Source organism: Gossypium arboreum, chromosome 5 (genome assembly GCF_025698485.1).
Source record: "Gossypium arboreum isolate Shixiya-1 chromosome 5, ASM2569848v2, whole genome shotgun sequence".
NCBI lineage: Eukaryota > Viridiplantae > Streptophyta > Magnoliopsida > Malvales > Malvaceae > Gossypium > Gossypium arboreum.
This window is the reverse complement of record NC_069074.1, coordinates 17786631-17799764: the sequence shown is the minus strand read 5'-3', so window position 1 is coordinate 17799764 and position 13134 is coordinate 17786631. Positions and strand designations below refer to the sequence as shown.

The following is a 13134-nucleotide window of genomic DNA, read 5'->3' as shown; positions in this document are numbered from 1 at the left end:
GATTCGATGAGGCGTTGGTTGTCACTTTGCTTCGGCTTAGCCGATGAGACGTTGGTCGTCACTTATTTACTTCGAACTAGGGGTGTTCAATCGGTTAACCGACCGGTTACCCAATCCAAAATAACATTAACCGAATTAACCAACCTTTCAAAATTTTTAATCGTTAACCGAACCAAAATTTTTTCAAAAAAATTAACCAAACCGAAAATTTTTCGGTTAATTCGGTCGGTTAACCGAATTAACCGAAAAATATATGTTTTTAAATTTTTGGTTAAAATAAGTATAAAATTAACCGAATTACCCGAATTACCCAAATTAACCGAATTAACCGAATTAACCGAATTATTTGTATAAAATTATATGTTTTTTATTTTTATTTTTAATTTTTATTTATTAAATTATTTGTAATTTTTATGATTGGGTTGGGTTGGGTTCTTGAGTTAATATATATTAGATTGGGTATTTAGGTTTATGTTGGATTGGGTTTGAGTGAATAGTGGGTTATTTATATATTATAATTTTTTTATTAATTTTTTTAGGTTAACTGAATTTTTTTGGTTAACCGACCGGTTTCGAACCGAATTAATCGTTAACCGAAAACTCAAAAAAATTTTAACCGAACCCCAACCGAATTAATTCAGTTAACCGACCAATTGACCGAATTCGATCGGTTAACCAAATTTTTTCAGTTTTGTAACAGCCCGATTTTGGACCTAGTCGGAACAATGGTTTCGGGACCACTATTCCGAGGCCAGAGAAAATTATTTTAGTATTATTTTATGTGTTATAATATAATTTTATAAATACATGTAAATTTTGGTAAGTTAATTTTAGCAATTTCTAGTCCAATTTCGAAAAAAGACTAAATCGCGTAAAAGGTAAAAGTTGTGTTTTAATACCTAAAGGTGTTAAATTGCCTTGTATCTTAAATTGGGGGTCTTTAAAGTGAAATTAGGCCATTGAAATTGTGATGGCCGGCCATGGGAGAAAAAAAAAATTGTTGAAAAGTCAAAATTAGGTGAAGTTGGTCATCAATTTTGACTAGTTTTATTATTAACAAATTAAAAAGAAAAAGCTATCATTTTTCTCTTCTCCTCCACCAAAAATGGCAGAAAAGAAAGGGGTTTTGAAGCTCTGAAATATCAGCCACTTACATCCCTTGCTAGTAAGTGATTTTTAATGTCTTTCTTGATGATTTTTACATTTTTGGAACCCCTAAAGCATGAGCTTTCATATGAGGGGTCTATTTTGCAAAATGATGAAGAGTCTAGGGTTTTTCCATGAGAGTAAATGTGTTGTTTTCTGTGTTTTTATGGAAGATTATGAGTCCTAGTTGTCTAATAAACAACTTTTGTGAAAGAAATTGCATGAAAACACCTTAAAAAGGGCTAGATTGCTAAGTTGTAAAATGAGTTGTAAATGTGTGAAATAGTTGAAATTATGAGTTGCTATAGTTATGAAAATGGTTCATCTAGACTCAAGGAGTAAATAAATGTGATAAAAATTATTTTACGAGCCTAGGGGTAATTTGGTAATTTTGGAAAAATATAGGGGCAAAATTGTAAAAATTGCTCAAGTGTGTCAATGGACTAATTTGATCAGTACATTGTTTTAATAAGTTGAATGTGATATTTTAGATGATGAAAATCGAGATTTGGACCTAGAACGGAAAGAAATCGAGTAAGGGATAATTACGTCTTTTTTTACCTTTGTGGTATCGAGGTAAGTTCATATGTAAATGTTGGTAACATAGTTAATGTAAATGTTGGTAACATAGTTATTATTTTAAATGTTTTGATGTTATTTAAATGATATGATAATTATTATGAGATATTATACTTGTGATAATTGTTTGATAATATGTCAAATTATATGATACACTTGGAAAATGTGAAATACTACCGAGTATTGGTATCGGCATTCCGTAGAAGATGGTTGAGACACATGATTGGGAAAAAGGTCCCGTTGAACCTTAGGAATAGATTAGGATACAAGTGACATGTCACTAGAATATTTGGGCATCCGAGCTCGTTGAGTTGAGTCCGAGTTCACTTATGGATGCAAATGTTCGAACTCGTTGAGTTGAGTCCGAGTTCGTGAGATGTAACTAGGCATCCGAGCTCGTTGAGTTGAGTCCGAGTTCACTTATGGGCGGGTTACATGGTAGCTTGACTACATATGTGGCACTTATGTGCAAACTTTCCATGTATCCGAATTATATTCCGATGTGTTCAATGGGTAAAATTCTACTCAAATGGAGGAATACTCGAGATGAAAGGGACGTATTGATAAATGTTGTGAAATGGATACTTTGAACAGGTATGTACTTAACCCTCTGGTTGAAAACTCGACATAACAACAAAATGGTAAGATGGTAAATGAAAATGTGATATGAATGTCTCGGTGATGATTATACAAATGATGTTGTATTAATTTTGTGAATAATGATCATGAATGAGTAATTTAGCCTTGACAGATTTGAGTTACTGCAGTAGTGTAACTTTGAAAATACACTAGAAATAGTGGAAAATGAGTTAAAGGCAGAATAAAATATAGGATTAAAGCTTAATGAGTCTATTTTCACATGAAAGAAATAGGGGAAGAAAAAGAATTTCATATTGTGTGATATTTGAATTCTTGTGAAACAGGGTCTGAATGAATTCGAGATCCCCTATTCTAACTTTAGAAATTCACCAAAAATTGTAAAAAAATTATTAAGAGTCATACCTTACATACATGGATTCCTTATTGAGTCTATTTTTAGGGGAAATAAACGGCATAGTCGTTGGAATTCTGTACAGGGAGAAATTCGGTTCGTAGTGCACAGGGGTCAGAGTGGTCATACCCTGAAACAGGGAAGACTTTAACTAATAAACTGTATCATTGGCCAAACCAAAAATTCTAGAAAAAAATTAGTAAGTAGAAATATGAGTCTAGTTTCAAGAGAAATAGACGAGAACATTATTCAAGTCTTGTACTATGAGATAATTGAACTTTAGTACAGAAGGGTCGGAACTATCAGACAGTGAATCAGGGGTAACTTTGAGGAATAAACTGTACTATTTGGCTTAACCAAAAGTTCTGGAAATTTTATGGAAGAAAGGAAAATAAGTCTAGTTTCATGGAAAATTAATGGAACTTAATTCGGAGTTTCATAGCTCTAGATATAAATAATTTAGTGACTATTGCTCAGAAAGACAGCTTGTAGTGAACTTGAGAATATGTTGTAAACATTGATAAAACAAGTTAATGAGTTGCTTATTGTTTTCATATGAACTTACTAAGCGAAAGCTTACCCCCCCCTTCTTTCCCATGTTTCCTAGGGTTGCCAGGTTAGCTTGGGTTGGAGTTCGTCGGAGATATTATCACACTGTCAAGCTAACATTATTGGTGTAGTGATTTCAAGTACTTTGAGCCTATGGCATGTATAGGAGTTTAAATATTAGAGTATGTGATATGGCTTTAGCCATATGTGTTGGCCTATTTTGATTATGGGGTTGTAAATCCATTTTAATTATGCATGCATGTGCTATGGTATTATGTGATGAGTTTATAATGATTATAGCATGAATGTGGTAAAGATGTGAGTAAAATCTATGATATCTATTGCATGTGAAATTGCCATAATCATGACATGTTAGAAATGTTTAAGTACCTAATTTTGCCATGTTGTATGTTATTGTATAAGTATGCGTGCATCTGTTGTGAGTGTGACAAAATGGCTTGGAAAATAGCCTTGTATTTGTCTAGGTTTTTGGACACGGGTTCGGGACACGAGCGTGTCCCTAGCATACGGGCGTCTGCTCTATACCCACACGGGCGTATGAAGCCTTGATGCAAGAGATTTTCTAAGTTTTCCATGAGTTCTCGGTTGGGTCCCGAACCACTCCAGATGTATGTTTTGGGCCTCGTAAGCCCGTATATGGGACAAATTGTATGTGAAAAGAAAAGTTTTTAATTATTTGAGATTTCATGGCCCTGTTTAGTATAGAAGTGTTAGTAAAAGTCAGGTAGCACCTCGAACCCCGTCCCGGCGTCAGATGTGGGCGAGGGGTGTTACAAGTTTTACCCGAATTTTGCACACCCCCTACTTCGAACTATCCAATGAGCCGTTGGCCGCCACTCTGGTGTGTTTGGTTGGATCCGTGTATCCTTCAAAGTCCGAGTTATGTTAATAGGGGAAATATATGTGATGAGAAAAATCAAATGAAATTGATAAATTGATTTATTGAATGAAATGAGAAAATGATATTGTAAGATGAAATGAGAAATGCAATTTGTGCTATGAGATTGAAGGCATCAAACCAAAGTTCATGAATTATTCATATTTGAAATGTGAATTGGATAATTATCTGTGATTGAGAGATGAACCAAAGGTTCATGAATAGTTGGTAATGTTATTGATGAGATATTGATTCAAATAATGAAAATGATACAATGGAAATATGATAACTTGGTACGAATTATATGCATGATTTGTTAATTATCTATGCATGTTTATGATATTTTATATTTGCTAAAATTTGAATTATGGTAATGCCACTGAGTATTTCCAATACTCAGCGCACGGTTTGTTTCTGTGCGCAAGCTAGGTGTTGTTGAAGTTCGGTTCAGCATCCGAGTCAATCCCGACCTCAACTTAATTTCTGGTGATGAATCTATCTTTTGGAAATGTGGCATTTATTAGGTTTTGTTTTAGTTACTTTAATATATTTTATGTTTTGGATGTAAGGTAATTTGTAATTTTTAAAAAGTATTTGAAATTAATAAATGAATGTTATTTGATCAAGATTTATAAGTCAATGTTTTGGGCATGAATTAGGTGTGTTTAATATGTGAAAATAGTTTAAAAATGGTGAAAATTTAGGTTCACATGGCCAAGTCACATGGGTGTGTGCCCAGGCCGTGTGGCAAAGTCAGAATTGCCTACAGGTTAGTCCCACGGCTGTGTGAGCAAGTCAGATCTGCCCACGGGCTGGCCCCATGGGCAGGCCACACAGGCATGTCCCAGGCCACGGGCGTGTGCCCCTATTCTCGAGGAAAAGTTTCCAAAGTTTCCGGTTTAGTCCCAAATCACTTCCTAAACTTATTTTGGGCCTCTAGGTCCATATTAGGGACTTAAAGATGGAATTTGAGAAATTTTAAATTGAAATACAGATTTATGACTCGGTTTTGTTCGTTTATTAGTGTTTAATTTCGGTAATGCCTCGTAATTCTGTTCCGGCGACGGGTTAGGGTTAAGGGGTGTTACATATATAATGTCATCATCAATTAGAATGATCTTACATATCTATTTGGTACCATTATCGTTTAATACTTCTTCTTGAGATACTTTAAACTTATCAATACTAATAATTTTCATTCTTTTTATCCATGATTTTTCTTAGAGACTACTAATGGATACTATTTATAGATCTAAACTTAAATTTTAATTGATATATGAATCTAACACTAATTAAGTGATAATTAAAAGATAAAATCATTCTCTATTTATATACTTAGATTTATTTTATTAGGTTAATAAATAGGAAGATAAAAAAGTTAACTTATAAAAATAAAAATAAAATAATTCGAATTTCTTAAAATAATATTTTAACCTTAATTATTAATTTATTTTGACTTATTGTGTAGGAGTATGCTTAGGCTTTTATTCAAGTTATAAGGCTTTTTCTTCGGAATAATATGGAAAAAAATTGATTACCGGAATAATATGATTTTTATTAATTACCCAAATAATATGAATTGACATGGAGGCTGACGGTTTGGGGTGACAATGATGCATTTAACCTATTATAATCAAACATGGGAGCATCGTAAATTCAAATCATCAACCGTCATTCCGGTTTGGGGTTCCCATGCATAGTCTAAATCTTATTACAGACAAAAAAAAAATGTGTACAATGATTGAATAAAAAATTCCCATTAGCTTTTTCCTTGTACTTTCCCACTTGATTTGTCAAACCTCGTTAAATTTCTGGTGTTTTTTATTGCTTTATATTTATCTTTCAATATTTGTAGAGTATAATTATTGTAATAGGCTAATTTTGGCCTGGGCCCCTAAAAAATAATAACCGAAGCCAAATGATACAATCGGTCGAAAACAAGCCAAAAAGGGCCAAATTGAAAGACAATCATTAAATTGTGGCCAAATTAAAAAGATGGAGAAAGCCAAGGAGTTACCAAATTTTGTTGACTTGGTAAAAGGCTAAAAATAGGAAGATATGATTTTTATTTTTATTTTATTTTATTATTAAATTAGTTAGGCTATTTTTAGTAAACTCCATGTATATAAATAGGGGTATTTTGTTCTTTGATGGGAGGACTGGAGGGGATAAGGACTTTTTGGTATTCCTACTTCAATTTGGAGTTGGATTATTCTCTCTTTTCCTATTTCTATTGGAATTGAGTTATCTTCTTTTCTCTTTCAATTACGTGAGAATTCTGTCCATTTCATTTCAATTTTTTTGTTTTTTTCTAAATTCGTCCAATGGCTTTTAACCCTTCCGTTTTTTATTGTTTTACAATTAAGTTGTCATTATTCTTAATTGTGGCCCTAAAATTTATTTTGACTACATTTTGGTCTTCCTTGAAACTGTGTGTTTTGGAAGGTGGGGATTATTTTCCTTTTGGTCCCTCCTTGTTATTCACACGTTCAAATTGGTTCATTTCCTTTTATTTATTTTTTATTTGCCCCAAAATTTTGCTTTAAGGTTCGACTTAGTCCTTTTTTTATTTTCGCTATTTTATTATCAAATTAACTAATTTAATATATTATTGCTATTATTTTTATGCTTCTATTTATATTTATTTTGTTATTCTAATACTATTATTATTTATCTAATTTTTATTTATCTATTTATATTTCTACTATTATTATATTTCTATTTATTATATTTTTATTTCTATTTATATACTAATATTATTTTCATTATTATTTTTCTTATATATGTTTTTTACTCTTGTTATTAACATTGTATTTATTTTTTAATTTTTTTACATTTTTGTTATTATCTATTTTAACTTTTTATATAACGCTCATTTCAAATGTTTATACATTATTTACTTTAATATTTTCATATATTATATATTTCACACTTTTTTACACATTATATATTTGAATTGTTTATATATTATTTTTAAAGAGTTTTATATATTATTTTATCTTGAATGGATACTAATTTTTTTAAAATTATTTTATATATTTTAGATTGCTTTTATAACATCCATTTTAAATCCTTTTATGTATTATTTGCTTAGAATTGTTTTATATTTTATTTTAGATTTTCTTACTTTGTATTTATTTGTTACTTGTGATTCATTATTATAACATTTTGTTTATGAATTATTACTTTATGTTGTACATTATTATTCCATCCCATTTTATTCGCTTAAAAGGTCGTGTTTTAATATTGTTTAAGTTTTAAAATCATTTTATTCAAAAGTTTTCAAAATAAAGCAATACTCGGTATTTGGCATCTTCGAGAAGATTATGCCCTAACTTGCTGGGTTTTAATTTTCCTCGTTGAATCTAAGTAACCGAGTATCCTTTCGCAATCAAAACGTATAAGTTTCAAATAAAAGATTATTCTCAGGAATTCGAGGTTTTGTGTCCTAACTCACTGGATATGACATTTTTTATCTCGAGATAAGGATTTCTAAAAAATAAAGGCAATGTTCTATGTTTGGAAATCCGAGAAATCGTGCCCTAATGTGTTGGATTTAGATTTTTTATTGGACCAAATAATCGAATATCCTTTTGTAATTTTCAAATGTATGAGCTTTTAGAAATCAATAATTGATCGTGGTTTCGAAGATTTAAAGAATCATATCCTAACGTGTTGGATGTGATATTATATTCCTTCAAAATAAGAGAATTTTAATGTTCAATTTAAGTTATTCAAATGTTTTAAAAGAAGTTGTATTTCAAAATATTTTTTAAAATTTAGACATAAGGACATTGTTTAATCAATTTGGTACCAATTCTGGGCATAACGAGGGTGCTAATCCTTTCTCGTATGTAACCGATTCCCGAACCTGTTTTCTCAAATTTTGTAGGCCAAAATTGATATTTTAATAAAATAAAATGTTTTATTGGGTGGCCCGATCACACCTAAACAAAAAGGATTGGTGGCGACTCCAAACATTGCTTTAAAGTTGATCCCCGTTTTTCAAAATAAAAAATGGTTTCGATAGCTTGACGACTCCACTGGGGACCAATAAGAGAGTCAAGCCGTAAAATTGATTATTTCTGTCCTTTTGTTGAAAATTGAAAATTTGATTTGAAAACCATGATTCTTTTGTTACATTTGTTTGTGATCCCTATGTTTGCTAGAATACTCTTGCATTGCATTGCATAACCGTTGTGGTTATACCTTTTAAGTGAGAGTGAGAAACTATGCCTTCGTGAGGTTATCACCTCCGTATGGGTTAGTGGACTACTTTCGGGTACATCCGTACCTATGTCTTCGTGAGGTTTTCACCTCCGCATGGCCATAGGGAAATTGTATTCCCTTGAATTGAACTCGATCCACATGAGCCTATAATAGGTGAGGATTGAGGAATCTGCTGGTTTAGGTACCCTGTATTTAGAATCAAACTGCATATAGCGAGCCTTAAGAGCCCACCCTAAGTAGAGCCACTCCAAACCCTAGTGGTTACCCAAGTAGGTGCTCTATTTGCTATTTATGTATTTGTACTGACGTGTTTTCTTTTGTTTTGTTTATGATTGCATTGCATTTTCATCATAGAAAAGAGGTGTTGATTCACGTTCAGTTGCTAAATAGAGAGCTTGTCATGGAAAATGAATTTCTTGATAAAGTGGAATACAATATGGTCGTCCAAATATGGTCCAAGTAAACACGATAAGAGAAGGATGAGAGTCCACAGAGGAGCACACGACTTGGATTCAAGATTCAAGCCAACAAAGATTATTCTAGAACCGGCAACGTCTCTACTTACTTAAAGAAGCTGACGAACATCAAGAGGATGAGTGAGCAAGAAGTCGTAGCCCAGATCAAGCAAAAAGGAGATAATTTGTAAGATTTGATTTTAGCGTTTGAATATGAAGAAAAAGATCAATGACTTCGCCTGGAGTATACGGGCAAGGCCGTACATGTTTCCGCTTTATGTAAAGAGATTTGTTATCTAGAAAAGTTGTTCTAACAGAATTGAACCAGAATCAACGTCTCTTTTTGCATTCATTTCATGCATTTGCATTATATCGCATCATGTGCATTAAATTTCACAAAAGAACCCAAATTAATTAGAAATCATGTTATAGTTACCTTGGAGCATCACTACTACACACGGAGAAAAACTAAAGTTATGGATCAAAAGTTGGAAAAACTTGGAACAAATGCAAAAAGAAATACAGAATCAGCTGCAAGTAAAGATGCAAGAGCAACTGGCCAAGATTCAGCAGGATATGAAGGATCAGATGTTAGAATCGCAAAAGAACATGATGAATCAATTAATCCAGTTACTGCTTGGAGGGCTAGGAAAAGGAAAGAGCCCTATAGTCAACCCCGGGGATGACAGTGAGAACCCTGTCTACCCACTGGGTTTTGCCCCAACAAATATCCCAGTACAGCCCAACGCATATCCTCCTAGGGTGTCTGTCAATATCAGTCCTCAGCATCAAGCCGGTGTTTCGGCATTAACAAACTTTTCGACAGGCTCAGGCACCGGAGACAATCCGGTAAATCCCGGTGTTCTTGATTTGGATGACATGACAGAGGTAGAAAGGGCAAAAGAAGAACTCCCAAAGTAGCTGGAAGACCGATACAAATAACTGGATGAGAAGTTCAAGGCACTGGAAAGCGTTGATTATCAGTGTGGTATGGATGCTAAGGAGTTAAGTCTGGTTCCGAATCTAATGTTCCCTCCGAAGTTCAAAATGCCAGAGTTTGAAAAATACAATGGAACCAGCTGCCCTTAGGCCCACATCACGATGTTTTGTCGGAGGATGACTAGTCATGTCAATAATGATCAGTTGTTAGTTCACTGTTTCTAGGATAGTTTGAATGGGGCTCCGGTCAAATGGTACAATTAGCTGAATCGCACCCAAGTCAAATCATGGAGGGACTTAGCACAGGCCTTCATGAAGCAGTATGGCCATGTGACGGACATAGCGTCTGACAAGATCACTTTACAGAGTATGGAAAAAAAACCAAATGAGAGTTTCCGGTAATACGCCCAAAGGTGGAGGGAAGTTGCTATACAAGTTCAGCCACCTCTCCTAGAAAAAGAGACTACCATGCTTTTCATCAATACTTTGAAAGCCCCGTTCATCAACCATATGTTGGGAAACACTACTCTGAGCTTTTCAGATATAGTAATGTCCGTGAGATGATTGAAAATGAGGTAAAGAGTGGGAAGATAAATGCGGGAGAAAGCCCTAAAAGGTCAACCCCGATAAACAAGGAAAATGAAGTGAACATCATGAGCATGCCTTCCAAATTGGTCAACGTAGACCAGCCGAGAGCTGTAACCACTAGCTATCAAGACTTTTCAAGGCAGGAATCCAACTCGAGGCCAAATACAGAAAGGTTCAGATTTACACCCATCCCGATGTCATATAAGGAGTTGTATCAGAATCTTTTTGATGTGCATGGGGTGTCTCCGTTCTACTCGGAACCCGTGCAACCTCCGTTCTCAAAATGGTATAATGAGAATGCTCAATGCGAGTACCACGCGGGAATAATGGGACACTCAATCGAAAACTGTACTACATTTAAAAAGTTAGTCGAAAGGTTTATTGAAATGGGAATTGTGAAGTTCGATAATTCCCCAGAACCTAATCGCTCTGACAATGAAGTGAATGCAATATTTGAAAGTGGGGACAAAAGAGTTGCGGGACAAAAGAGTTGCGATGACTTGAACAAGTCAAAAGCTTGAAAGGAATATTAGGGAATCTGAATGACATATCCGAAGAGGGAGCCAGGGAATAAAAGTTTCCAAACCCTTGCATACTTGGGAATGTTTTGAACAATGAGACTGTGGAAGAGATTCCTATATTTATAGAGCTAATTTAGAGTAATATTCAAAACACGCCTGTTGCTTAAAGCCTAGAAGCAATAAGAATCCTTTTGTGAAATAGGCTCGTGTCCAGAATCTTTATTTCAATAAAATGCATCTTTTTAAGTAAATATTCTTTTGTTTTTTCCATTTCATGCTGTACAAATAATTATTCTTAGATTCTTTTGTTCATTGGACTTTCTTTCAAATATTATTTTATTCTTCATTCATGATCATATCATAACAATAATCATCATTGGAATCATTTATTATTTGGAATCTGCCTTCATACCTGCAACAGGTCCCCATATATCAATGACGTGAGTGAAGCTGTCATTGACTCAGAGTCTCATTTTGAGTGAGATATGTGTTTAAGGGGATCTCAGGATTTTGAAGATGACAAATATTGTAACTTATCTCCTGATTTGTTAAGAATGGTAGAGCAAGATGAAAAACAGATCCTACTCTACAAAAAGTCAGTGGATAGTGAGCCTAGAAAAAGAGAAAGAGGTAAAGATCGGAGCCAGCATCACCGCAAAGACAAAGCGAGACGTCATTGAGTTATTTCAAGAATTCAAAGATGTTTTCGCATGATCGTATCAAGATATGCCTGGGCTACTAAGACTTGTGGATGCTAAAAAAGGTCCATACGGTGTTAGAAGGACACATGCTAATGTTTTACGTTAGCCAGGCTAATCATGAGGTTTGGGTACTGCTGATCCACAATAGAAGGGAATTGTATCAGTTATGTCGTAAATGTCAAATAGAGGAAGACAAGATTTATGTGCCTCCTTCATTCCTTCATAGACTTTCTCTATGTGGGGCATGGATATTATTATTAGGCCAATCTCGTCAAAAGTTTCTAGCAGACATCGTCATCTTTGTGGTCATCGATTACTTCACTAAATGGGTGAAAGTCGCTTCATATGCCAATGTTATAAAGTCAACAGTCATCAAATTCCGTAAAAAAAAAGATCATGTACCGACAATGAATGCCGGAAAGGATCATATCTAACAATGCACAACATCATAATATCAGAAGTTCGCAGTCTGTTCAAGACCAGACACCATATCACCCTAAAATGAATGGTGCAGCAGAGACAACAAAAAAAAAGTTCGTAGTAAAAATGCCATTTAGCTGGCCATAGTTAGGAAACCCTGACATGTTGCCATTTGCTTTTACTATTATGTTACCAAAAAGAATCTACTACTCAATCGTGCATGTATGTATATTGGGATGAGATGAGAATTTTATTTTAGGGACCAACTATTATTTTTTAATGGGTTAAAGTATAATTTTATTATGTCAAATTCTTTAAGGGGTTAAATTAAAAATTTATGATCTTAAGGGACTAAAGTATAAATTAACAAAAGTGTGCTTCAGCATGTTATCATCTAACAGCAACGACAGGATGTGCATCGTGGAAAAGTGAAGAAGACATTTATTTCATTTTTCTACAAAATTTTAAATAATTTACTAATATATATAAAACAAAAATGATATCATGATAGTAAAGTTTCACAATTCACATGCAATACAAAACAAGCTAAATCATTATCATCAATTATCAATACCCGTTTTCATTCATCAAATACTTTAGTTCATACCATATAAATTTAATTGGGTTTCTAAAATAAATACAATAATTTTTACACTTAAGCCTATAATTTTTAAAACATTTTATCAAATTAAAAGAAAATTTAATACACAATTTTAAAAATAGAAGTATATAAATAAAATTTACATATTAATATCTTAATAAAACTATCATGAGCAACCATAGATATAACTTTCCTAGGTTTTAGATTGTATTTTATAAATATATTTTTGAGAATTTAGTTTGTTTAAGTTTAATTTTTATTTTTGTTTATTTTTAAGTAGATAAAATAAAATACAATTCGACTCTTAATATAACGGTTTTATAATATTTTAATAAAATAAGGATGAAATTTTAAGAAATAAAAATGGTTTCACCCTTAATTTAATTAGTAGCATTGTTTAAAAAAAATGAGTTGAGGAAAGTTTATTAAAGAAAAAATGGGGTGAATAGGGATAGCAGAGACAAAACATAATGCAAGCGGGAAGCAGCCCATTAGCCCACTCCCCCAACTATAAAT

The 13134-nt window shown here is 33.2% G+C and overlaps 1 long non-coding RNA gene across 1 annotated transcript; it reads left to right on the top strand.

Annotated features, from left to right (window-relative positions):
- The first annotated feature begins 1039 nt into the window (after window positions 1–1039).
- Window positions 1040–3593, top strand: LOC128293201 (uncharacterized). Its single transcript, XR_008283317.1, has 3 exons — window positions 1040–1165; window positions 1638–1722; window positions 3324–3593. It is a non-coding gene; the product is annotated as an uncharacterized LOC128293201 (long non-coding RNA).
- The last annotated feature ends 9541 nt before the right edge of the window (window positions 3594–13134 follow it).